A 26,691-nucleotide genomic window follows, 5' to 3' on the forward strand; every position below is an offset into this window, starting at 1 on the left:
CTGGTCTGGTCTGCATGTGACTCCAGACCTATAGCAACGTGGTTGATTCTTAACTTCCCTCTGGTTAAACAAAGCAATAAATGCTGGCCGAGCCAGTGACAGCCTCATCCTGTGAATGAATAAAGAAAACAGGTCAGGTTTTGTTCCTTCTCTAGTAGGTACATCCTACAAACTGAATCTGAAACGTTCTCGTACACACTGAACAAATACCTTTCCATCCAAACCCTTAACACTACAGCACTCCGAGGCTATGTTGGTAAAGTTAAAACCCCTAATCATTGCATCCATATTATTCTTACAGATAACTGAGGTCTCCTGGTAAAATTGTGTCTCAATTCCCCGCTGACTATTGGGACAGAGTCTATAATACAATCCCAGTAAGATGGTCATCCCTTTCTTATTTCTCAGTACCACCCAAATAACTTGCCTGGATGTACTCCCAGGAATATCCTCCCGAAGCCCAGCTGTAATGTTATCCCTAATCAAAGACGCCACTCCCCCTGTACTGTTGCCCCCTTTCTATCGCATCTACACCCTGGAATATTAAGCTGCTAGTCCTATCCATCCCTGAGTGATGCCTCTGTAATTGCTATAATATCCCAGTGCCATGTTCAAAATCATTCCCTGAGCCCATCTGCCTGACCTGTCAGGCCTCTTGCACTGAAATAAATGCAGTGTAACTGGTCCGTCCCACTTTATTCTGTGGCTTGCTCTTGCCTGCCTTGACAGTCTAATCTGAACAGTACCAGCCTTGGACATACCTCTTTTCTCACTATCTCTTTCGGTTTACCCCAACTCCCTCACTGGTTTAATGCCTCCCGAGTGGAACTAGCAATTCTCCCTGCTCATCAGGACCCCATGCTTTCCCCTTCCTATGCCATTGGTACCAATGTACAATGTCCTCCCACTGGTTATTCTCCCCTTTGAGAATATTCTGCACCCTCTCCAAGGCATCCTTGACCCTAGCATCAGGGAGGCACCACCCCATTCTGATGTCTCACTGTCAGCTGCAGAAATGGCAGACTGTGCCCTTGACTAGAGTGTCCCCTATCACCATCGTTTGCGTGGAACTGGGTATACCTTACATTATGTTAGAGCCAGTCTCAGTCGCAGTAACTTGGCAGTCAGTGCTATATTCCCCTGAAAGTCTATTACCCCCTACATTTTCCAAAACAGTACACTTGTTTGAGCTGGGGATAACCACTGGATATTCCTGCAGTACTTGCCTACCCCTCCTAGCTTTCCTGGAGGTAACCCACCTACCTGACTGTATCTGCAGTATCCTGCAATCCTGAGACTGCCACCTCTCACACCCCTGACCCCTGTCAATTCCTCACTGCCTTTAATCACTCCTTCACCAATCCATGTGATTTGATAGGATTTGCAAAGACACTTCCTGCAGACACAATCATCAGGATCATTGAAACTCTCTCTAGACTCCAGCATCCGACAGGAACAGCACATCACTCTACAACAGGCCATCTCTCCGCCTTAACAATCTACAGACCAAGACAAAGGCACAGTCTTACTGCTCGAAAAATACTGCCTGAGAATAACTTAATGCTTACGCTTTATATTTTAAACATTTTAACAACAGACCGAAAGACATGAAAAAGAAACCCTCACCTTTCTCACTATTAATATAATAAAACCGTCTAAAATTGATGTTTCAAGAGACTGAAACCCATTGAGCTGATCCCGGCTGTGAGCAGCTCACAGAGCGAGGTCTCTCTGAGGACAGCTGTGAAATGTCACTGTTTCTTTCTCTTTTCTCCAAGCTGCATTTCCGAGCGGTTTATACCTTCACAAGAAGTCAGCTGGGAGAGGTCACTGCTCAGTTTTATTCACTGGAGGTTGCCTTTGCTGCCCAGACCAGAATTTATTGGCCACCTTTATGTGTCTTGGAGAAATGGTGGTGAACGGCCTCCCTGAAATGCTGCAGTCCATGTACACCACAGTGATGTTTGGACAACAATCCCCCACTAGACCCACATCCCCCCCTGTCTCTGTAATCCCCCTCCAGCTTCAGAAATTGCATGTGTGTAATTTTACCTCAAATTGTACACTGAGAATGATGGAGCTTTTTTTAAAAAATACATTGCTAAAAAGGGAGGCAATGGCCAGATGATATTCTTGCTAGACGAGTAATATGAGCAATGTTCCGAGGATTAGGGTTAGATGGTAGCATCATGGCTGATGGTGGCATCAGATATCAGTAAATTCTCGAATGAAAAGGCTAATGATGACCATGAAACTATTGTCGACTGTTAGGAAAAAACCCATCTGGTTCACTAATGCCCTTTAGGGAAGGAAACTGTCATCCTCACCCGGTCTGGCCAACATGTGACTCCAGACCCACAGCAATGTGGTTAGATCCCAACTGCCCTCAGGGTAAACATCCACATCTGAGTGAATAAACAAAAAGAGATTTATATTTAAATCGCAGAGGAAAGCTTTCTTAAAAACAAAATTGTGTTTTCAAACTTTAAAAAAAAATCACCTTGGTCGGATGGCACTATAGACGCTGCAATAATCAGGGAGAATATAAGGAACAAATATACAGAGAGATCTCCGATATACAGTCACAACAATAAGGTTATAGTAGTAGGTGATTACGATAGTGTGAAAGGTTTGGTTGGTAAAGAATGTGTTAAATGAGTTCAAGAAATGTTCTTTATCAATATTTAAATGTTCCTATCAGGAAGCAAGCAACACCTGACCTTTTCTTGTCTGATCAGACAGGGCAAGTGACTGAAGTGATAGGACGGGAACAGTTTGGGTGAGAGGAAATTGTGGGCACCATGGAGAAATAGTTGTATAATCGATAACTACAGGTGAGCTGCCTGATGACTGGAGAGTGGTTAATGTTGTACCTTTGTTAATGAAGGGGTATAAGGAGCAGCCTAGGAACTGTAGACCTCAGTGGTGGGTAAGCCGTAGGAGGCGATTCAGAAGGATAGGATTTGCATGTATTTGGAGAGTTAAGGAATGATTAGGGACACTCAACATGGTTACTTAACAGGGTGTCTCACAGACTTGATTGAGATTTTTAAGGTAGTCACCAAGAAGATCGATGAGGGCAGAGTGGCAGACATTGTTTATTTGGACTTTAGTAAAGTCTTTAAAAAGGTTGTGCAGGGGAGACGAAGTTGTAAAGTTCGATCCCATGGGATTCAGCAAGAGCTTGCCAACTGGATACAAAATTAGCTTAACAATAGGAGACAGTAATAGTGGAGGGTTGTTTTTCACACTGGAGGCCCGGGACCAGCAGTGTTCTCCAGGAATCGGTGCTGGGTCCATTTTTGTTTGTCATGTGTGTAGATGGTTTGAATTAGAATACACAAAGCATGGTTTGTTTGTGGGTGACATCAAAAACTGTTAAGGTAGACAGTAACAAAAGGTTATCCACGAATACAGAGGGATCCTGATCAATTGGGTGAATGGGCTGAAATGTGGCAGATGGAATTTAATTTGAATAAATGTAAGATATTATATTTTATAAAACAAAATCTCCTTTAGCCTCATTAATTAATTACACTAATTAAAAGTAAGGCCTTGAGTAGTGATGTGGAACAAAGAAACCGAGGGGTTCAGGTCTTTGCAGTTTGTGTCACATGTAGACAGGGTGGTTAAGTGGGTGTTTAGCACGCTTACCTTCATTGCTCAGACCTTTAGGTATAGGAGTTGGGACACTATCATGAGGTTATACATGATGTTGGTGAGGCCTCTTCACTGTGTTCAGTTCTGGTCCCCCTGTTAGAGGAAGGATGTCATTAAATTGGAAAAGGTTCAGAAGATGTTTCCCAGGATGTTGCCATGAACGGAGGGATTGTTTTAGAAGGAGAGGATGGATAGGCTGGGATGTCTGTCACTGGAGAGCAGGACGTTGAGGGGTGACCTTATTAGAGGTTTATAAAATCATGGAATGTGTAGACAAGATGAATGGCTGCATGGGAGGGGGATTCAAGACACCGGTGCATACAGTTTGAGAAGAGATGACAAAGATTTTAAAAAGACATGAGTTTTTCTATTTTTGCACTTATGGGTTGAACTCCCAGAGGAAGTGGTAGCTGTGAACACAATTACAATACTTAAAAGATATTTGGATAAGTACATAAATAGGAAATATTTGGAGGGATATATGCCAAGCAGAGGCAGGTGTGATTAGTTTAGGTGGAATTATAGTCGACATGGATTGGTTAAACCACAGGGTCTGTTTCCATGATATATACCTTTGAAACTCTAACTCTCGGTGTCTTCATGCTCACAACTTTCCCTATCACTGTCACCTCATGAAGCTTCACAACTCTTCCTTATCTCTGCTATCATAAGCATCTCTGTAACATCCTCCAATCACACAATCCTCCCTATCTCTGTAATCTCGATCCCCACAAATCTCTCTGCTAAGTGCCTTTCTGTAATTCCAGCCTTGAGGATAGCCCATTTTTAACTCAGATTCCTGCACCCTGAGCTCCAGAATTTCCTGCTAAACCTCTCTGCTCATTTGCCTCCCCAAAACATTAACCAATCATCTATCATCTATTCTAATATCAAAAAGGTATGAGATGATCGCAGCGGGCATGTGTGCTTGATGACCAATATGGAGAAGATGGGGGCATTGTGTTCAACAGTTTAAAACCAGAGACTCTGACCCCATTTTATTCCGTGTTTCTCAGTGATTCCCTCTTTTTGAAGCAGATATGAGTGAGAAGCAGTGGAGAATGTAAATGATACACGGTCTGCATAGTGAGAGGATTCCACCACCACTGGCTGTTTACCCTCCAGTTCCACAATGTCCAATAACCTATCCATGCTATTGCGGATCCTGGCACCAGGGAGGTAACATACTATTCTGGATTCATGTCTGTGGCCACAGAAGTGCCTGTCTGTACCCCTGACTATTGAATCCCCGTCACTCTCTTTCCTCCTGTTCTTTGCAGAATCCGAAGCTGGATACAGTATCTGTTTGATAACGGGATGATCACTGGGAACTCCTGCATTTCCTTCCTGAGCCTTTTACTTGATCTGATAGTCATCCATTCCCTTTCCTAACTCACTGAATGTGCTGTCCATAAAATCCTCAGTATTGTAGATGCTCCACAGTGAGTCCACTCACAGCTTCAGATCTGAAAAGCAGTTTCCCAGTAACTGCAGATGGGCACACTTCCTGCACATATTGTCGCCAGGGACACTAGAAGCATCCCTTATTTCCCACATTGTACAAGAGGAGAACACCGTGGATCTGAGGTCTCCTGTAACAATGTCTCTCTAGATTCAGCTAGTTCTCCTATCGCGAGAGAACTTAAATGAGCTAGCAACCTTTCTTCACTTCAAGCATGTCCATTATAATCTAAATCCCCGACCTTTACTTAAGCTGACATGTTATACTTTAAAACCTGTTACAAAATATTCAGCAGGTATCTCATAAAAATTGGCTATTCCCATTGGGGCCATGTGAATTTCTGAATGGCCTGAACTAAACCTGAGTTTCAGCTTCACCTTCTCCCTGTCTCACCTCATTGTTTTCACCCAACTCCATAACACACTCACTGAGCCAAGCAGCACTCTCAGTGCAGCCCTGTCATTTTCAGTTGTCAGAATCTGGAACATTCCACCTGAAAAGATGCTGGAATTTTAGTTCATAAGGAATTTTAATGGGTAGCTTGCAGAGAACCGAAAATAAGGAGTTTACAGGTTAACATTACGAAGTGGGTGATTGGGGACTAAATCTGACAGTTCCTGCAAAGAGATGAGGTGCAATTTGGATAAATCTGTCCTCCCTCTCAGGCCAATATCTCCTTCCTCAGCTGCAGGGCCCAGAACAGAGCACACACCCAAAGGGTGATCCAGCCACAAATTTGTCCATCTCTCTGATTTTTGCTTTACAAAAGTATTGACGATTAGATTTAGATTACTTTACAGTGTGGAAACAGGCCCTTCGGCCCAACAAGTCCACACCGACCCGCCGAAGCGAAACCCACCCATACCCCTACATTTACCCCTTACCTCACACTACGGGCAATTTAGTATGGCCAATTCACCTGACACGACACATCTTTGGACTGTGGGAGGAAACCGGAGCACCCGGAGGAAACCCACGCAGACACGGGGAGAACGTGCAAACTCCACACAGTCAGTCGCCTGAGGCAGGAATTGAACCCAGGTCTCAGGCACTGTGAGGCAGCAGTGCTAACCACTGTGCCACCGTGCCGCCCACTAAATGATATTTTCTCTCAGACAGAACAGAAAAACCTTTCTGTTTTCACAGTTAAATGCCAATTATATTCAGGTCCTGATGTCTCTGCTGACTGTAAAAACCTGTTTTTGAGATCCAAGTCTCAATTAATATCCCATAAAATGAATTCACACAACAAAACTCACAGTCAGTGCAGGATGAATAGTAAAGACAAATATTTATCTTGTACCTAACCTAAACGTCTCTGAAAACTATGGGCAATTTAGCTCCCAGTGCAATGGCAAAGGAGATAGGGGTTAAAGAGTGAATAATAGGTGGGGACAGAGCCCGAAGGAACATTTGGAAAGAAAAAGGACTGGATAGCTATCTGGCTGGGAGAGTGCATAGCTGTTAATGGAGGGAACAGGAACCGGTGTCTGGCAGCATCTCAGTGGATGTGATGGAAATGGTGGCTGATGTACGTTCTGCCGCAAAAAAGACCCTGAGCTTCCAGTTGCCTGCCACTTCAACACACGAGCCTGTTCCCTGGGCAACATCCCTGTCTCATACTTACTGCAATGTTCCAGTGAAGCTTGATACAAACTGGCAGAACACTCCAGAACATTCCAAATGGCTCCGTATTTCAATTACAGCAATTTCCCCTCCCATGTGGTCAACAATACCCTCCACCGTATCTCCTCTACTTCCCACACCTCCGCCCTTGAACCCAACTCCTTCAACTGCAACAAGGATAGAATCCCCCAAGTCCTCACATTCCACCCAGGTACAACACATCATCCTCCACCATTTCCACCACCTACAATCAGACCCCATCAGAGATATATTTCCCTCCCCAGTCCTTTCAGCATTCCTCAGAGACCATTCTCTCTGTGACTTCCATGTTAGATCCACGCTCCCCACCAACCCATCCTCCACTCCCAGGCACCTTCGCTCGCCATTGCAAGAGGTGGAAAACCTGTGCCCACACCTTCCCCTCACCTCCATCCAAGACACCAAAGGATCCTTCCACATTCAGCAGAGATAGTTCTTACATTCAAACACCGCACCTATTGAGTCCTTTGCTCTCGATGTGGTCTCCTCTACAGTGGGGAGACAGGACGCCAACTTGCGGAATATTTCAGGGAACATTTCTGGGACACGTACCAACCAACCACACTGCCCTGTGGCCGACATATTCAACAGACCCTCCCACTCCGCCAAGGACATGCAGGTTCTGGGCTGCCTCCATCGCCAAATCAAGCCACCCGAAGCTTGGAGGAATAACACCTCATCGTCCGCCTTGGGACCCTTTAACCACACAGCATCAATGTTTCCTCATCTCCCCTCACCCCACCTTATCCTAGCTCCAACTCTCCAACTCGGCACTGGCCTCTTGAACTGACCCACCTGTCCATCTTCCTTCCCCATTATCCACTCCACCCTCTCTCCATTACCTCTCATCTGCATCTACCTATTACTTTCCTAGCTCCCTTCCCCCCCAGCCCTACACACCCCCTCCTATTTATCTCTCAGCACTCTTTCCCACACCGCACATTCCTGATGAAGGGCATATACCTAAAACGTCGATTCTCCAGCTACTTGGATGCTGCCTGACCTGCTGTGCGTTTCCAGTGCCACATGTTAATGAAGCTGGAAGAACAAAACCTCATCATCCGCTCGGGGACCCTTCAGCCCTTTGGCCTCAATATCAAATTCAATAATTTTAGATCCTGAACTCTCCCACGTCCTAGCATCCTAGCCCCCTACCCTACATACCAGGCCTTGTTATTACATAGCCTGCTATTACACACTGTGATTAGCCACTAACAGTCCCCATAAACAGCTATTCTCCCTCCCCCAGCCAGATCGATATACACTCCTTTGTCCAATTTCTTCTCTCTCTCTCTTTGGGCTCTATTCCCAATCATTTACTCTTTAGCCTATACCTTCTGCATATAAACCAACATTTTTTCCTCAGTCACATCAGTTCTGAGGAAGGTTCATAGGTTCAGAAATGTTAACTCTGATTTGTCTTCACAGATGCTGCCAGACCTGCTGAGCTTTTCCAGCACTTTCTGGTTGTTGTTTATCATTTCCATCATCCACAATTTTTTCTGGTTTTTATTTAGCGGGAGCTTGTAATTCATGTCAAGCAGCCTACACCGTGTGTTTATAAACCGCCCCAGTACCCACAAACTCCATTTTTCTCCCAGTCTATGCCACTCCCATCACACTCACTGAGTCCCCCCTCACAGTGACACTGCGCCTGCACAGCTCATGGTCACATGTTGGCCTGCTGGCCACACCCCTCATTCACTTCTATTGGCTGGAGGATCACGCCAACTCTCCTATTGGTCTGCAGCTGCTGTCAATCACCTGGGCCCCATTGTGTCATGTTGGTGGGATCCTCCCAATGAAGGGTGACCTCATTGAGTTTTATAAAACCATGAGGGGCATGAATGGGATAAATAGACAGGTCCAGAACGAGAGGGCATAGGTTTAAGTTGACAGGGAAAATATTTAAAAGGGACCTAAGGGGCAACTTCTGTCAATCAGAGGATGCTGCATGCATTGAATTTTCGGTCAGGACAAGTGGTGGAGCCTGGTACAATTACACCATCTGAAACGCATCTGAATGGGTAGATGAATAGGAAGGGTATAGAGGGATATATGCCAAGTGCTGGCAAATAGGACTTGATTAGGTTAAGACATCTGGTCAGCATGGACGAGTTTGACCGAAGGGTCTGTTTCTGTGCAGTACATCTCTATGGCTCGATGGCTCTGCGGTGGGATGAGCTTCATCATTCACAGTGAATGGGGCATTATCACAGAGCATAGGGGCTGGGGGCTATTCAGCCCATTGGGCTGTACTCTCTCCCACTGCAGATGCTGCAAATCTGTCCCAACTCCCCTCCCATCTGTCCATAGCCCTCCAAATCTTTCCTTAAAAAGTTGAATTCCAAATTTGTTTTGACAGTAACTGTTGAATCTGCATTCAGCTATTGTTCAAACTGTTCCAGATGCTCAGAACTGACTCAGTAAAATAATCTTCTCATTTTTACCTTGCATTAATTGCCAGTTACATGAATGTAGTTACTTAAAATTGTGACAAACCTTCTACTTTCCCTCTCTGTCAACTAAATATCCTGGAGACAAATCACGATAGGGGGAGGTTGAATAGGCTGGGGCTGTTTACCCTGGTGTGTCGGAGGCTGAGGAGTGACCTCACAGAGGTACATAAAATCTTGAGCGGCATGGACAGGATAAATAAGATAAATAGACAAAGTCTCCCCACTGGAGTGGGGGCTTCCAGAACTAGAGGGCATAGCTTTAGGGTGGGAGGGGAAAGATATAAAAGAGACCTGAGGGGCAACGTTTACACACAGAGGGTGGTCCGTGTGTGGAATGAGTGGTCAGAGGAAGTAGTGGAGATGAGTACAATTGCAACATTCATAGGTATATGAATAGGAAAGATTTGGAGGGATATGGACCAGGTGCTGGCAGGTGGGACTAGATTGGGCTGGAATATCTGGTTGGCATGGATGGGTTGGACCGAAGGGTCTGTTTCTGTGCTGTATATCTCTGTGATGAATGACCTTTCAGTCAATTTTTTTATCCAAATAGCTAGTTCTCCCCGTATTCTATGATGTTGAACTTGCTAACCAGTCTGTTGTTGTGTGGAACATTGTGTCTTCCTGAAGTCCAAGTTAACGATGTCCATGCACAAAGCCATGCTGATTCTCCCCACTTATTTGCCTTTCCAATTACATGCAAATCCTGTCCCTTAGAATCCCTTCCAACAACTTGCCTGCCACTGACTTCAGGCTCACCGGTCTATAGTTCCCTGGCTTTCCCTTACCACCTTTCTCAAATAATGGCACACATCTTCCAGCACCTCACCTGTGGTTATTGATGACACAAATATCTCAGGGAGGGGCCCAACAATCACTTCCCTAGCTTCCCACAAATTTCTGGGATACATCTGATCAGGTCCCAGGGATTTATCTACCTTTATCCATTTTAAGACATTCAGAGTATCCTCCTCTGTAACATGGACACTTGCCAAGTTATCACTATTTATTTGTGCAAATTCTCTAGCTTCCATATCGTTTTTCAGTAAAACCCAATGTGTAATATTCATATAGAATCTTTCCAACCTCCTGCGGTTCCATAGTCAGTCTTGTTGATCTTTGAGGGTCCCTATTCTCTGCCTGGTCACTCTTTGTCCTTAGTGTATTTCTAGAATCTCTTTGGATTCTCCTTAAACCTATTTCCCAAAGCCATCGCTTGTCCCCTTTTTGCCCTCCTGGTTTCCCTCAAGTATTCTCCTACTGTCTCTATACTCCTCCAGGGATCCACTCAAACCCAGCTGTCTGTACCTGCCATATCCCTCCTTCATTTTCTGTCGACAGGCAACATTCTCTACGCCTCCCAGAGTTGCCCTTAACAGGAACATACTGTCTGTGTACTCTCATTGTCTCATTTTTACAGGTCTATGGAGGCAATGGCAGATATGGACAGAGAATCAATCATTCTCAGTAAAGAAAGTGTTGGGAAAGGTAACAGCCTAAAGGTAAAAGGGGTGCCTGGCCGTGATGGAATGCATCCCAGGGGCTAAAAGAGATGGCCGGGAAAATAGCAAATGTGTTTATGATAATTCGCGAAAACTTGCTGGACTCTGGGACGTATCTGACAGATTGGAAAGCTGCAAATGTGATGCCACTATTTAAAAAAAAAACACCCATTAGTTTAACTTCTGTAGTGAGGAAAATGCTTGAACCTGTCAAGGAAGTAGTAGCGAGTTATCTGGGCAGAAACTATCCCATTGAGCAGACACAGCATGGATTCATGAAAGGCAGCTCATGTTTAACACATTTACTTGAACTATTTGAGGACATCACAAATACGTTGGACAAGGGTGACCCGGTGGATGTGGTGTATCTGGATTTCCAGAAAGTAATCGACAAGTTGCCCAATGAAAGGCTGCTGTATAAGATAAAGGCTGCACAGCATTATGGGTAATGTATTAGCAGGGATATAGGATGGGTTAACCAACAAAAAATAAAGAATGGGGATAAATGGGCGTTTGGATTAGTGTTGGCACTACAACTGTTTACAATTTACACAAATGTTTTGGAGTTGAGGACCAAGTGTACGGTGTCAGAGTTCAGATTTGATACAAAGATGAGGTAGAGCAATGTGTGCAGAGGCCACCGTAAGTCTGCACAGGGATACAGATAGGTTACGTGAGTGGGTAAGGATCTGGCAGATGGAGGACAATGTTGGGAAATGTGGGGTCATCCACTTTGGTTGGACTAACAGCAAACTGGATGATGAAATGGTGAAAACTTGCAGCATGCTGCTGTACAGAGGGAGCTGGGTGTCCTTCTGCATGAATCACAGAAAGTTGGTTTGCAGGTGCAGCAGGTAATTAAGGCAGTGAACGGAATATTGAGCTTCCTTGCCAGAGGGATGGTTATGCTGCAGCTGTACAGGCCACACTGGAGTACTGGGTACAGGTTTGGTCTCCTTACTTCAGCAAGGATGTACTAGCACTGGAGGGGGTGCAGAGGAGGGTCACTAGTTTGGGCCTGGAGTTGAGAGGGTTGGTGTATGTGGAGAGATTGAGAAAACTGGTTCTATACTCATTGTAATTTAGAAGAATGGGAGGTTGGATGGGGAAAAAAAAAAACAAAATTATGAAGGGAGTAAGTAAGATAGAAGCAGGGAGTTTATTTTCACCAGGGGTGGGTGAAACTAGAGAACATAGCATCAAAATAAGGTGGAGCAGATTTAGGACTGAGTTCAGGAGTAACTTCTTCAGCTAAAGGGTTGTGAATCTGTGGAATTCCCTGCTGAGTGAAGCAGCTGAGCTATCAACTTTATTTGCCTTTAAGGAACATGAAAGGAATTAAGGGTTATGGTGAGAGAGCAGGAATGTGGAGCTGAGGCCATGAAAAGATCAACCCTGACCTTATTGAATGGCAGAGCAGGTTTGAGGGGCCAGATGAAAGTTTTTGCCTTGTGCCATCAAAATTGACCTTTGAAAAGTTAATTATCGAAATTGGATAATCTGGTCTATTATTTTCTGTAACTATTTTAAAACTAGTAGAATTATCAGAGAATCCCAGAATCCCAACAGTGTGGAATGAGACCATTCGGCCCATCACATCGATACTGACGCTCAAAGCCTCCTAACCTCCCCCTGTAACGTTGCATTTTCCAGGGCCACCCAACCGACACACTACGGGCAATTCAGCCTGGATAATCCAATCTACCCTGCACATCTTTGGACTGTGGGAGGAAACCAGAGAACCCGGATGAAATCCACGCAGACAACCCCAATAAGGTGATCATCCCTTTCTTATTTCCCAGTTCCACCCAAATAACTTCACTGGGCGTACTCCCATGAATATCCTCCCTAAGCACAAACATAATGCTATCCCTAATCAAAAATGCTACTCTCCCTCCTCTCTTGGCCCTGTTTCTATTCTTCCTATAGCATCTATACTCTGAAACATTAAGCTGCCAGTCCTATCCATCCCTGAGCCACGTTTCTGTAATACCCATGATATCCCAGTGCCATGTTCAAAACCATACCCTAAGCCCATCTGCCTTCCCTGTCAGGCCTCTTGCATTGAAATAAATGCAGTGTAACTGCTCAGTCTGACCTCATTCTCTGCTTTGCCCTTGCCTGCCTTGACTATTTGACCTCAGAACTGTACCAGCCTCAGACATACCTCTTTTCTCACTATCTATTTGCAATCACACTCACTCCCTCACTGGTTTAATGCCTCCTGAGTAGCATTAACAAATCTCCCTGCCTCGATATTAGACACCTTCCAAATCAGGTACAATCCATCCTTCTTATGCAGGTCAACTCTACTCCAGAGGAGATCACAATGATGCAAAAACGTGAATCCTTTTTCCACTGCACCAGCTCTTTAGCCACTCATTGAGCACCTCCTCCTCCTCTGTAATATGGACATTTTTCAAGATGTCACCATTTATTTCCCCACATTTTATATCTCCCATGTACTTCTTCACAGTAAACACTAATGCAAAGTACTTGTTTCCCTATCTCGCCCATCGCCTGAAGCCCCACACAAAGACTGCCTTGCTGATCTCTTTTTTCTCCTAGTTAGCCTTTTGTTCTTAAATGTATTTATAAAAGCCCTTTGGATTATCCTTAACCCTATTCGCCAAAGCTATCTCACGTCCCTTTTTTGCCTCCTGATTTCCCTCTTAATTATACTCCTACTGCCTTTATACTTGAACATTTTTTGGATTGGAATAAATGCTAAATATTACATCTTGATAAAACAAACCAGGGTAGGACTTACACTCAATAAAAGTAGGACCTTGAGTAGTGATATGGGAACGAAGAGACAGAGGGCTTCACGTCTTGGAAGTTTGTGTCACATGTAGACAGGGTGGTTAAGGTGCTTAGCACACTTACCGTCATTGTTCAGACCTTCGAGTACAGGAGTTGGGAGGTTATGTTGAGAACGTACAGGATGTTGGAGAGGCCTCTTCTGGAATACTCTGTCCAGTTCTGGTTGTGCTCTGGAAGGATATTATTAAATCGGAGCAGGTTCAGAAGAGATTTACCAGCATGTTGCCATGAATGGAGGGATTGTATTCTAAGGAGAGGCTGGATAGGCTGGGAATTTTTTCCACTGCAGTGCACGAGGTTGAGGGGTGACCTTATTAGAGGTTTATAAAATCAGAAAGAGCGTAGATAAGGTGAATAGCCGGGGGAGAGGGGGATTCAAAACTCGGGTGCATTCATTTTGAGAAGAAATGAGAAAGGTTTGAGAAAAGACATTAGTGTTTTAAAAAATATATATACGTGTGGAATGAATTTCCAGAGGAAGTGGTAGCTGTGAATACAATTACAATATTTAAAATACATTCAGATCAGTACATAAATAGGAAATATTTGGATGGATGTGGACCAAGCGGAGGCAGGTACAATTAGTTCAGTTTGGAATTATGGTTGGCATGGACTGGTTGGACCACAGGGCCTGTTTCCTTGCTGTATAACATTATGACTCTAATCCTCACTAACTCTAAATTCCTCCATCCTCAACTCTCCTGATCACTGTCACCTCATCCAGCCTCACAACTCTTCCTTATTTATATAATTCCTCACCAGCCACAGAACGCTCCCTATCTCATGTCCTCCAGTTTCTCAAATCTCTGCGATATGTGCCTTTCTTTAGTTCCAGCCTTGAGGTTGCCCTCATTCACTCCGATTGGTTGGAAGACAAACTGGTATGGCCTGGTCCTCCAGTACTGCCCTCTGCCTCCTATTGGCCCTAGCTGACATCAATCATCGGGGCCCATTGTGAGGTGAGTGGTGGGATCCTCCCTCTCTCTGCCCTGGGATGAGCTTCAACATTCACACTCAATGGGGCAGTATCACAGAGCACAGGGTCTGGGGCTATTCAGCCCATTGGGGCTGTACTCTCTCCCTCTGGATATTCTACAAATCTGTCCCAATTCCCTTCCCATTTGCCCATAACCCCCCAAATCTTCCCTTAAAAAGTAAAATTCCAAGTCTGTTTATGAATAACTGCTGAGTCTGTGTCCAGCTGCAATTCAGACTGTTCCAGATACTCAGAACTTACTGAATAAAATAACATTCACATATTCACATTATTTGCCAATTACCTGAAAATAGTTATTAAAATTGTGACATTGTTAACAATTCCCCTGTCTCTGCTGATTAGATATCCTAGAAACAAATTTGCACCTGGTTAAAATCACTGCTTAACCTTCTCGGCTCCAAGGACAATTATCTGTGCTTCTGCTAGCTCTCCACAAAAGAGGAACACATCTTATTTTCATTTATTAGTGTCATAGAGATGTACAGCACAGAAATAGACCTTTGGTCCAATTTAGAACATAGAACATAGAACACAGCGCAGTACAGGCCCTTTGGCCCTCGATGTTGCGCCGATCCAAGCCCACCTAACCTATACTAACCCACTATCCTCCATATACCTATCCAATGCCCGCTTAAATGCCCTTAAAGAGGGAGAGTCCACCACTGCTACTGGCAGGGCATTCCATGAACTTACGACTCGCTGAGTGAAGAACCTACCCCTAACTTCAGTCCTATATCTACCCCCCCTTAATTTAAAGCTATGCCCCCTTGTAATACCCGACTCCATACGCGGGAAAAGGTTCACACTGTCAACCCTATCTAACCCCCTAATCATCTTGTACACCTCAATCAAGTCACCCCTAAACCTTCTTTTCTCTAATGAAAACAGCCCCAAGTGTCTCAGTCTTTCCTCATACGATCTTCCTTCCATACCAGGCAACATCCTGGTAAACCTCCTCTGCACCCGTTCCAGTGCCTCCACATCCTTCCTATAGTATGGCGACCAAAACTGCACACAATATTCCAGATGCGGCCGCACCAGAGTCTTATACAACTGCATCATGACCTCAGTACTCCGGAACTCAATTCCTCTACCAATAAAAGCCAGTACGCCATATGCCTTCCTCACCGCACTATTTACCTGGGTGGCAACTTTCAGAGATCTGTGTACATGGACACCAAGATCCCTCTGCTCATCCACACTACCAAGTATCCGACCATTAGCCCAGTACCCCATCTTTTTGTTATTCTTCCCAAAGTGAATCACCTCACACTTAGCTACATTGAATTCCATTTGCCACCTTTCTGCCCAGCTCTGCAGCTTCTCTATATCCTGCTGTAACCTGCCACATCCTTCCTCACTGTCAACAACTCCTCCGACTTTCGTATCATCCGCAAACTTGCTCACCCAACCTTCTAACCCCTCTTCCAGGTCATTTATAAAAATGACAAACAGCAATGGTCCCAAAACAGATCCTTGCGGAACACCGCTAGTGACGGCACTCCATGAAGAAACTTAGCCATCAACTACTACCCTCTGTCTTCTTCCATCCAGCCAATTCCTAATCCAAACCTCCAACTCACCCTCAATGCCATATCTCCGTATTTTCTGCAGTAGCCTACCATGGGGAACCTTATCAAACGCCTTACTAAAATCCATATATACCACATCTACCGCTTTCCCCTCATCAACCTCCTTCGTCACCTTTTCAAAGAATTCAATAAGGTTTGTGAGGCACGACCTGCCCTTCACAAAACCATGCTGACTATCCTTGATCACATTATTCCTATCCAGATGTGCATAAATCCTATCCCTTACAATTCTCTCTAAGACTTTGCCCACAACAGAAGTGAGACTCACCGGCCTATAGTTACTAGGGTTATCCCTACTCCCCTTTTTGAACAAGGGAACCACATTTGCTATCCTCCAGTCTTCTGGCACTACTCCTGTAGACAAAGAGGACATAAAAATCAAGGCCAATGGCTCTGCAATCTCCTCCCTTGCCTCCCATAGAATCCTAGGATAAATGCCATCAGGCCCAGGGGACTTATCTATTTTCACCTTTTCCAGGATTTCCAACACCTCTTCTCTACATACCTCAAAGCCATCCATTCTACTTATTTGTGACTCAGTATTCAGATCGACGACAATGCCCTGTTCCTGAGTAAATACTGAAGAAAAGTATTCATTCAGTGTCTCCCCAATCTCTTCCGCCTCCACACGCAACTTCCCACTACTATCCTTGACTGGACCTATTCCTACCCTAGTCATTCTTTTATTCCTAACATACCTATAGAAAGCCTTAGGGTTTTCCCTAATCCTACCGACTAAGGACCTTTCATGTCCCCTCCTTGCTGCTCTTAGCTCTCTCTTCAGGTCCTTCCTGGCTACCCTATAACTCTCAATCGCCCCAATTGAACCTTCACGTCTCATCTTGAGATAGGCCGCCCTCTTCCATTTAACAAGGGATTCCAATTCCTTATTAAACCACGGCTCCCTCGCACGACCCTTTCCTCCCTGCCTGACAGGTACATAATTATCAAGGACACTCAATAGTTGCTCCTTGAACAAGCTCCACATATCATTTACACTCTTGCCTTGGAGTCTACTTTTCCAAGCCACACATCCTAAGTCATGCCTCACCGCATCATAATTTCCCTGACCCCAGCTATAACTCTTGCCCTGTAGTACACACTTATCCCTCTCCATCACGAGAGTAAAAATCACCGAATTATGGTCACTATCCCCAAAGTGCTCACCTACCTCTAATTCTAACACCTGGCCTGGTTCGTTACCCAGAACCAAATCCAGTATGGCCTCACCTCTTGTTGGCCTGTCTACATATTGTGTCAGGAAACTCTCCTGCACACATTGAACAAAAAATTTGTCCATGCCAACTAGGAATCCTCAACAAATGGAGCCCCATTTGCCAGCTATAGGTCCGTATCATTGGAAACTCTTCCTATTCATGTACCCAATCGGATGTTTTTTCAAATGTTGTAATTGTATCAGCCTCCACTACTTCATCTGGCAGCTCATTCCACACATACACCACACACAGCTTGAAAACTTTGCCCCTTAGATCCGTTTTTAATCTTTGCCCTCTCAACGTAAGCCCATGTGATCTTATCTTAAACCCACCTAACCTGGGGGAGAAAGACACCGGCTGCTCACCTTATTCATGCCCTTCATGATTTTATAAATCTCCATGAAGTCACCTCACAGTCTTTGACTCTCCAGGGAAATTAACCCTGGCCTATTCAGCCTCTCCCTGTTGCCCAAATCCTCCAACCTTAACAAAGTCTTTGTTAATCTTGTCTGAACTCTTTCAAGATTCACAACATCCTTTCGAGACCAGGGAATTTCGAACTTAAAACATAATTCCTGAAATGGCTTAATCAATGTCCTGTCCAACCACAATTTGACGTCCCAGCTTCTGTACTCAGTGCATTGACCAATAAATATAAGCATACCAAACCCCACCTTCACTAGTCTTCCTACTTGCGACTCTACTTTCAAGGAACAATGAACCTGCACTCCATGGTCTCTATGTCCAGCAACATTCCCAAGGACTTTACCATTAAGTGTACAAGTCCTGCCCTGATTTGCCTTTCCAAAATCCAACAGCTTACATTTGTCTAAATTGAACCCAGTCTGCCATTCCTCGCTCCAATGGCCCATCTGGTCAAGATACTGTTGCATTCTGAACTAACCTTCTTCATTGTCCACTACACCTCCAATTTTGGTGTCTTCTGTAAACCCACTGACCATATCTCATATTCACATCCAAGTCATTTATTTCAGGACCCAATACCCATTCTGCAGGACAATGCTGCTCACAGGCCTCCAGGCAACCCTCCATCACCACCCTCTGCCTCCTCCCTTCAAGCCAGTTTTGTATCCAAATGGCTAGTTCTCCCGCCATTTCATGTTGTTATCTAACCTTGCTAACCAGTCTGCTTTGTGGAACATCGTTCAGTGTCCATATAGACAACGTCCACAGTCTGCCTTCATCAATCATCTTTGTCACATCTTCAAAAAAACTCAATCAAGTTAGAGAGAGAGAATTTCCCACACACAAAGCCGTGTTAGCTATCCCTAATCAATCCTCGTCTTTCCAAATACATGAAAATCCTGTCCCTCAGAATCCCTTCCAACAACTTACCTACCACTGACGTTAGGTTGACTGTTCTCTTGTTCCCTGGCCTTTCCTTACCACCTTTTTTAAATAATGGCACCCAACTTCCAGCACCTCACCTGTCACAAACAATGATATAAATACCTCAGGGAGGGGCACTGCCATCACCTTCCTAGCTTTCCACAAATTTCTGGGATACACCTGATCAGGTCCCAGGGATTTATCAACCTTACTACTGTTTAAGACATCCAGTACTTCCCCCTCTGTAATATGGACACTTTTCAAGTTATCACTATTTATTTCTCCAAACTCTCTAGAATAGAATAGCATAGTATTTCTCCCACCTCCTGTTGTTCCATAGATGGCCTTGTTGATCTTTAAGGGGTCCTATTCTCTGTCCGGTTATTATTTTATCCTTAATGTATTGTAGAATCTCTTTGGATTCTCCTTAAACTATTTCCTAGAGATATTTCAAGTCCCCGTTTTGCTCTCCTGATTACCCTCGAGTATATTCCTGTAAAAACGTGATTCTGTCCTCCCAATTACTCCGCCTCTGCCATATCTGCTCCCAGAAGAAGCAATTTCACTCCAGGACATCCCAGAAAGGTTTCCTCTTTCAAGGACCGGATTTCCCTCCCACTTGATCAACAATGCACTCCAACGCATATCCTCCACTTCCTGTACCTCCGCCTTCCCCCCACTCCTCCAACCACAATAAGAATATAATCCCCCGGTCCTCACCTGCCACCTACTAATCACCATTAACCTCTGCTATGTCCGCTACCTACAGTCAGACCCCACCACCAGGGATATATCTCCCTCCCCAGCCCTTTCTATCTTCCACAGAGACCATGGTATCTTTGGTGCTGATGTGCTGCCCTACGGATACCTCAGTCACTCACCCTGCCAAATGGCCTAGTGAGATTATCACTAGATGGATAATCCAGACACCCAGAAAACGTTCTGGGGCCCAGGGTTTGGATCCCGTCACGGCAGAGAGTGGAATGTGAATTCAATAAAAATTTGGAATTAAGAATCTATTAAAGACCATGAATCCATTGTTGATTACTGCGAAAAAAAAACATGAGATTAGCTAATATCCTTCAGGGAAGGAATCTGCCACATCCTTACCTGGTTTGGCCTACATATGACTCCAGACCCACAGCAATGTGGTTGACCCTTTACTGCCCTTTGAGCCCAGCCAGTGACACCCTCATCCTGTGAATGAATAACAAAGAAGGTCAAGTCTTGTACACAACCATACTATTCTTACAGAGAAGTGATCTCTTAGTAAATTTGCTTCTCAACTCCCTGCTGACTATTGGGGAAGGGGGAGGGGGGGTCAATAGTACCATCCCAATAAGGAGATCATCCCTTATTTCTCATTACCACCTGTATAGCCTGCTTGGATGTACTCCCAGGAATACCCTCTTGAAGCCCAGCTGTAATGTTATCCCTAATCAAAATTACCTCTCCCCTTGCTCTGTTGCCCCCTTTCTATCTTTGCTATAGCATCTATACACTGGAACATTAAGCTGCTGGTCCTATCCATCATTAAGTCATGCCTCTGTAATTGCTATAATATCCCAGTGCGATATTCAAAACCATACCCTGAGCTCCTCTACCCGACCTATCGGGCCTCCCGCATTGAAATAAATGCAGTGTAACTGCTCATTCTGTGCCTTGCCCTTGTCTTCCTTGACTGTTTGACATCTGAACTGTACCAGTGTCAGACTTAGCTCTTCCCTCACTCTCTCTCTGGGTTTACCCACATTCCTTCAATGGTTTAATGCCTCCTGAATAGCACTAGCAACTCTTCCTTTCCAGTGCAGGTACAATCCATCCTTCTGATGGAGGTCAATTCTACCCTCCAAGAGATTCCAATGATCCAACAATATGAACTCTTCTCTTCCGATATCATTAATACCAATAAACAACAGCCTCCCCTCAAAATGGTTATTCTCCCCTTTAAGCATATTCTGCTCCCTCTCTGAGACATCCTTGTACAAAAATTACACATTTGAATAATAAACCTTACACTCATCAGGTCATCATAAAAGGATTACATGACACATTGAAGGTTTGGGGAGACCTTTTGAGAGAATGCGATGATTCAAAGGAGAATTTTTAAGCAGCAAATGGGATTGATCTGGAACACAACACTCACTCACATGCAATGCGAATATCCAGGTCCTGATATATACTGAGTAATTCAATCAGAGTTTAGCAGAACATTTACTGAGATTACCATCTGAATGTCCACCTGTAATATCCTGTAATACAAGTTTATAAAATCTGTCACTATCAGTTCAAGTTCGAAACTCACACCATCCCCTCCTCGTGGCCCAGGATGACTGTACATATTACCCTTGAGGTCAACAGCAGTCAACTCAGGGGGAAATCTGTGGGTTTCTGGGAGATTCCAACTTGAGATCTCATGTGACTGAACAGAGCAGTTCTTTGACACATTGGAGAAAATGATCCAAGCGTCAGTGAGATAGGGGGAACAAGAATGACTTTCTTTTCTTTCATTCCGTGCTGCCGCTCTGCCTCATCAATAAGACATGGGTGTGAAAGGCTAATGCCTAACGATGGGCAAGTTGTCTCCATCCTGATCAATGGGTAGGAAGATCCTCCCAATCACTCCAAAGCGTATCCCTAAAAAGATAGCAACTCTGTCTGCTTTCCGCTGCCCAGTGCTCCCAGTAAATGTTTGGAAGAATGGGAAGGGGGGGGGGGGGGGGGGGATATCTCCTAGAAAAGGCATAACTGTAAAGGTCTAAGAGGATTATGAAAAGTGAGAGATGTACAGGAGAAGGGGGCAACAAGTTGCCAGACGGGGTGTAACTTGGGAAAATGGGAAGTTGCTCATTTTGGAGGAGATAATAAAAGAACAAAGTACTATTTAAATGGTGGAAACTGTAGAAAGCTGCACCACAAAGGGACCAGGGGTAATTGTTCAGGAAACACAGAAAGCTACCACACAGTTACAACAGGGAATCAGGAAGGGGAATGGAACGTTTTGTTTCAAAGGTTCTCAGTACTAGAGTTTGGAATATATACCTGAGAGTAACGTGTGGAAGTGCTGGTGAGACCACCATATCTGCAGTAATGAGAACAGTTTTGGTCTCTTTAGATAAGGAAATGTGTCACTTTATTGGAGGCATTTCAGGGAAGATTCAATGAGATGATCCCTGGTTTGGAGGGATTATCTTTTAAATAAAGGCTGAAAAGGTTGGGACTCTACTCACTGGATTTGGGAGAAAGAGAGGTGATCTCATTGAGACAGATGGGATTCTTCAGGGGTTTGACAGGATAAATACAGAGAGGATGTGTCGGAGGGTAAATACTGAGAGGGGAGTCTGAAACCAGATTCTGAGTCACGGAATCAAGGGTTCTGTTTTGGATTCATCAAGATATTGTGACACCGACACGGGTAAGGGGTTTCAGTAGCAATGGAGCTGGGGTGAGGTGGAGAAAAGCAAGTTTTAAGAGATTGGGATTGTGTGGATGTCTGATCAGAAGGTCACCTTGGGGTCAGATATAACAGCAATATTGTGAAGAATGTAGTTCTGTCTCAGATAGTTCCCAGTGGGAGGGAGGGGCTCAGTAGAAAGGTAAAGGTAAGGCAGCGGGTTTAAGCGTGACAATGTTTCATTGGAGGAAATTGCAGCTAATCGAGTAGTGGGAATGTGATAAGCAGTTTGATAACTGAGTAACAGTGGAGTAATGGAGAGGGATGATGGGGAGGGAGAGCTGGGCATCGTCAGTGTACATGTCAAACCCAACAGTGTTTTTGGATGATATCACCTCCTGGCACGATGTACGTGAGATACAGGAGAGACCAAGGTTAGATCGTTGAGGGACACCAAATGCAAGTAATACAGAAAGGAAAGGGAGAGTGGAGATGGAACAGGATTTTCCAACAACGGTGAGGTCAAATATTAGTTTTTCACAGAATGGGAGAGAAGGACATAACCAAAAAAAGACCAACAGACAGAACAAGGAACAATATCTATGAATTGGCGAAGGGGAGTAATGAGGCGGCAGCGGAGGAAAGAGAGTTTGAAAGTGAGTTTAGCGAGATTTGGGTAAAGGGTCAAGATGAGCTCTGATAAGGCTTGACAAGAGACTGGAGAAAGATGTAGGTTTAGGACAAAAACCAGGAACACCACGTGAGGCAGTTTGGCTCAGTGGGCTAGCGGGAGGGAGAAAAGCAGCAGATCGGATTATCTCAGTCTTAGTGTCAGAGAAATTCCATGTGCTCCTCACTCGGTGTTGGAGGGGAGGATGGAGGAGAAAGGATGATGGACAGTGTTTTACAAAGAAACAAAACCAGGGTTAGTGATATTCAAAACGAGTGAACAAACCTGATGTATTTAGCTTTTATCCTGAATATTAAAACAAACTACTGAAGTCCTGGTTCGAATCCCGTCTTGGCAGATGGTGGAATCTGAATTCAAGAAAAAAAATGTTAGGAATCTCCTGATCTCCATGGAACCATTGTCAATGGCGAAAAAAATCCTGCCAACCTGACAGCGGCCCAGCCAGCTACTCACTGTACTAATCACTGCAAAGTCTCAACACAGGAATGAAACTGGATGGACCAGTTGGCAACTAACAAGGCACCAGAAATTACAACCACAGAATCAGCCCTCTCGATGGTGCAACGTCCTCCTCACTAACATATGGTTTTTGGTTCCAAAATGTCGAGAGCTGTCTCACAGACTAGTCAAGGAACAGCCTGACATAGTCATACTCACGGAATCATCCCTTACAGACAATGACCAGACACCACCATCACCATCCCTCGATATCGAGAGTGTGGTGCTGGAAAAGCACAAAAGGTCAGGCAGCATCCGAGGAGAAGGATAATTGACGTTTCGAGACTCAGCCCTTCATAACCCTGACCTGCTGGGGCTTTTCCAGCACCAGACTCTTGACTCTGATCTCCAGCATCTGCAGTCTTCACTTCCTTGTGAAATCTCTGGATATGTCCTGTCCACCGGCAGGACAGACCAGGCAGAGGTGGTGGCACCTTGGTGTACAGACAGGGAGGATTTGCCCTGGGAGTACTCAGCATTGGCTCCGGAGACCAGGAAGTCTCATGGCTCCTGCCAATTACCACGTACTGTTCTCCCTTGGCTGATGGATCAGTTCTCCTTCATGTTGAACATTTGGAGGAAGCACTGAGGGAGTAAAATGGTGTCAAACGTACTCCGTGAACAGGATTTCAATGTCCACAATCGAGACTAGCTCTGCAACAGAATTACTGACTGAGCTGGTCAGGTCCTAAAGGATATAGCTGCTCAACTGAGTTTGCAGCGGGTGGTGAGGGAACCAACAAGAGTGTAAAACATACTTGATCTCATTGATATGAATTGACCAGCGGCAGATACATCTGGCCATGACAGTATCAGGAAGAGCGACCATCACACATTCCTTTTGGAGACAAAGTCTTGCCTTAAAGTTGAGAAAAACCTCCATTGTGTTGAGTGGCACTATCACCGTTCTAATTGGGACAGACTTTGAAGAGATGTAGGATCTCAAACTGGGTATCTCTGAGGCACTGTGGGACATCAACAGCAGCAGAACTGTACTCCAGCACAATCTGAAATCTCATGGGTTTGTAAATCCCGCTCTCACCCATCACAATGGACAGTAAAGGAGGGCATACCATGAGCAGCACCAGGCAGACCTAAAAATGAAGTGCCAACCTGGTGAAGCTATCAAACAGAATTACCTGCATATCAATCAGCATCAGCAGCAAGCAACAGAGCTAAGTGATCCAACATCCAATGGAACAGATCGGAACTCTGCAGTTCTGCCACGTCCAGTTGTGAACGGTGATGGACAATTAAACAACTCACTGGAGGAAGCATCACAGATATCCCCACCTTTACTGATGGAGAGGCCTCACACATCCATGCACCAGATCAGATGACAGCATTTGCAGCAATCTGCAGCCAGAAGTGTAAAGTGGGATGATCCATCTTGGCCTTCTCCAGTGGTTTCCAACATCACACTTGAGTTTTAAGCCAGTTCGATTAAGTTTGAATAACATCAAGAAATGGTTAAGTAGTGCAAAGTCTACGGGCCCTGCCAATATTCTGGCAATCATACTGATGGCTTGTGCTCCAGAACTTGACACCCACCGAGCCACGTACCGCTCCAGCACTGGCATCTACCGACAATGTGGAACATTGCCCAGGGATGTTCAACACAAAAGCACAGGGCAATCCAACCCAGGAAATTTCCCTCCATCAGTCCACACTCGATCAGCAGTAAAGTGATGGAAGATGTCATTAACAGGGCTACCAAGCAGCAACTGCTCAGCAACAGCCAGCTGAGCGACACTTATTTCAGGCTCCACCAGAGCCACTCAGCTCCCGATTGTGTTACCGCCCTGATTCACAACCTGACAACCAGCTGAATCCCAGAGGTGAGGTGAGTGTGATAACTCAGTCCCACTCCAACACCACTATTTCTAGCTGATTCCACCCTTGCCTCAGCTCATATACTTTCATCAACCTTGTGTTATCTCCATACTTCATTTTCCAAACACACTCAGGGCCAGCTTCCCACATTCAACCTCCCTGTAATCTCAAGAAAGTCTAAATCTCTGCTTGTTGATTCATCAAAAGGCTCCTAATTATAATCAACAGCATACAGCCATAGGGATGTACAGCAAGGAAACAGACCTTTCGGTCCAACTCGACCATGACGACCAGATACCCCAACCCAATCTAGTCTCACCTGCCAGCACCTGGCAAATATCCCTCAACTTAAAATTCTCACACTTGATTTAATTCCTGGCTGTGATAATCCCTAGCTCCCTGCACCACACACACTTTGAGACCTCGACAACCCATTTTCTTCGAGACTCCCAAATATTTGTGAATTCATTACTTCACCTGTGTGGATGTTTCTACAGTTGCTGAAGCAGCATGGTCTGAAATTCGCAGCCAAAACCTCACAGGTCTGCTTTCCACCTTTAAGACATCCCTAAAAACCTGCTTTTTGGTAATTTGGTCATCTGACCTAATATCTCCATTTCTGGCCTTATGTCTAAAGTTGTCAATAGTATTTTTGTGAAATTATAAGCATGATAATAAAAATACAAACTATTGTTGATTTGGACATTATTTTCAAACCATCACTGTGGCTGAATGAATAATCTCAATGCCACTTACCCAACCACATTGTCGGAGCACCTTCACCACTCAAACTGCAGCTGTACAAGAAAGTCAAACATCACACTCTCTACAAGCAACAGGGTTTTGGCATTAATCACTGGTATCTGTGGAAGGAGAAACACAGTTGATGTTTCAGGGAGTGCAAAATGGATTACAGGGAATGAAAATGGTGCAGAATTTGATAGTCAGAAATGGAAGGAAAATACACTTGCTTGTTGGAAAAAAAGAATTCTTGACTGTCAAAAATATTCAAGAAAAAAGTAATCTGATAATAGAGCAGCACATAGTCAGGGGCTGGGCCGCAGTGAATAACTCATTTACAAACGGTCTATAAAAGTAATAATACATAGTAAACAGACCAAAAATACACCCATGGTTCGAGACTGAGGAAGCTAGATATTGACAAAGTGGTCATGAGGGAGCCCAGAGGTGAATCAGAGCAGTATGGGCTGCTATGATCACAATGACTCTATACTCGAGAAAGGTTGCACATGCGCCTGGCTGCACCTTGCCCCCTACAAAGATGGCGGCGGTGCACGTGTCCAGTGAATCGTTGTCCCGAATAAAGATGGCGGCGCTCACTCAGGCCTGCAGCCGCGCTGAGGCAATTCCCCGTTTACTGCAAACACGGGACTGGGACGTTCAAATTTGTGTTTTCCGACGTGCACAATTTGTTTGTAAAACCTCTCCACTCATAGCAACACAGTTTTTCTCCCGTTTCCCTGTTTATTTCTTTCCTTACCGTATCCTTTTTCTCCATAACTTCCCATTCATTACAGCGACTGTGCG

The 26,691-nt window shown here is 44.7% G+C and overlaps 1 long non-coding RNA gene across 3 annotated transcripts; it reads right to left on the bottom strand.

Annotated features, from left to right (window-relative positions):
* LOC122546004 (uncharacterized) lies at window positions 1–26,691 on the bottom strand. 3 transcript variants are annotated; one of them, XR_015752274.1, is made up of 5 exons: window positions 26,645–26,691; window positions 25,900–26,006; window positions 23,077–23,159; window positions 19,838–19,924; window positions 1–109 (listed from the first exon to the last, which is right to left on the bottom strand). It is a non-coding gene; the product is annotated as an uncharacterized LOC122546004 (long non-coding RNA). The 3 variants fall into 3 exon arrangements; XR_015752276.1 differs by lacking the exon at window positions 1–109 and adding an exon at window positions 3,685–3,753; XR_015752275.1 differs by lacking the exon at window positions 1–109 and adding an exon at window positions 13,645–13,741.

Source organism: Chiloscyllium plagiosum, unplaced genomic scaffold, assembly GCF_037043375.1.
Source record: "Chiloscyllium plagiosum isolate Xiang-an unplaced genomic scaffold, Cpla_swu_hap1 HiC_scaffold_31, whole genome shotgun sequence".
Taxonomy (NCBI): domain Eukaryota; kingdom Metazoa; phylum Chordata; class Chondrichthyes; order Orectolobiformes; family Hemiscylliidae; genus Chiloscyllium; species Chiloscyllium plagiosum.